General features: G+C 31.7%; 1 long non-coding RNA gene across 1 annotated transcript; it reads left to right on the top strand.

Annotated features, from left to right (window-relative positions):
• Positions 1-210: 210 nt before the first annotated feature.
• On the top strand, positions 211-1,216 carry LOC109592380 (uncharacterized). The gene is made up of 6 exons (XR_002190320.1): positions 211-307; positions 365-433; positions 490-534; positions 723-816; positions 887-978; positions 1,124-1,216. It is a non-coding gene; the product is annotated as an uncharacterized LOC109592380 (long non-coding RNA).
• The last annotated feature ends 376 nt before the right edge of the window (positions 1,217-1,592 follow it).

Raw genomic sequence — 1,592 nt, 5'->3', positions numbered from 1 at the left:
GATATATATTGATGTTCTTATGCTGTGTAAAAAGTTTGAGTTGATTCCAACTTCAATTTTTCAAGTTATGGCCATTTTTACTGATAATTTTTATACAATATTATCTAATACATTAAGTGTATTATCAATCAGTTACATGTACATATACTGTATTAACATTCTCTCTCTTTTCCTTTTTCCCCTTACCTCCTCCTCCTCCTCCTCCTCCTCTTCTCTCAGTATTTCTGATAATTCCTTCCTTCTGGTAGCCACTCAATCAACTGAAATGTTAGAAAGAAACATCATGGCACCTTTCAGCTTTGTTAAAGTAGGCGGAGCCATTAATTAATTAATTAATTAATTATTAAAACCACATCCTTTTTAGAAAGAAAGGCGATAAGTTTTTTCGTTAAATTACGGCAACATTGATGCTGTGCTGGCTAAGATTGTGACGGTGAGTTGTGGGTGGGGCAGTGGGTGTGGTCAGTTTATTGATAATGTTCTTTGTAGTTGGAGAGAGCAGTCAAGCTTGGAAAGAAAGACCAAAATTTACTGGTAAATTAATATTTAAAATAAATAAATTAATAAATAAAATAATAAATAAAATTAATTACATGTACATGTACAGTGTACTGTAGCCCATTGAACGATCAACTGTTTAACTGTACATTAATCCTTGAAGAATACGTATACATTACGTACATCATAAACACCATTACTCCTTTATCTGTCTCTATCAATAGATTGAGAATATTGTCCAGAGCAGACAGAATGAGGTCTCCTTTAACACCAGCTGGTTAGAGAACCTTTATGAGGAAATTATACTAGAAACACAAGGTAAGTGAAACCTATTATTATTATTATTATTGTTGTTGTTGTTGTTGTTGTTATTGTTATTTGTTTACAGGTGATCGTATTACTCCATTGGTGTCCAATCCTGGTAGGATAATGTTGACTTCTTCAAGGATTTACTTTCAACCTTTCAACAATGTTGAAGTGGTAAGTACAGGTACATGTATTATTATTAATTATTATTTTATTATTATACATGTGTACATGTAGTTTTTAGTGTAATTTTATTCTTTGTCTAATTAATGTTAATTTTGATTGGTTATGGTTCCTATCACTATTGTTAATATTACAGGACCCTGTGGTTAAGATGGAGCTCTCCTCCCTCACTCATGCCATGAAGAGACAATACATGTTACGACATGTGGTAAGCCACACTGTACATGTAGATTGCAATAATTGGTTGTACCTAATTAAACCTCAAATTCCCTTTTAATTGTGATTATACACATAGTTTTATAGAGTATTCTTAATGTAGAGGTTACACTGTATAAAATATAATATAAATACTGTATACTGGTTTTTGGTAAAATATATTTGCGGATTTCATGTTTTTCTGCTCCGTCGCAAAATTTTTCTACCACGAAATTCTGCATCTCCAATGTCACATGGTAAAGTCTGCAAGCTATTTGCAAAAATTTATTTTAGAAATGCAAGATTTTCGAAAATTTTTTACCACAAAAGTAAACCGGTATATGGTATAAAACTACACATGTCACTTTGTACATGTACATGTACGTCACTCCTCCTTTTAATTTAATAAA

The sequence above is a fragment of the Amphimedon queenslandica genome, unplaced genomic scaffold (genome assembly GCF_000090795.2).
Source record: "Amphimedon queenslandica unplaced genomic scaffold, v1.1 AMPQUscaffold_5422_Cont22609, whole genome shotgun sequence".
Classification (NCBI taxonomy): Eukaryota; Metazoa; Porifera; class Demospongiae; order Haplosclerida; family Niphatidae; genus Amphimedon; species Amphimedon queenslandica.
This window is presented reverse-complemented; position numbering and strand designations above follow the sequence as displayed.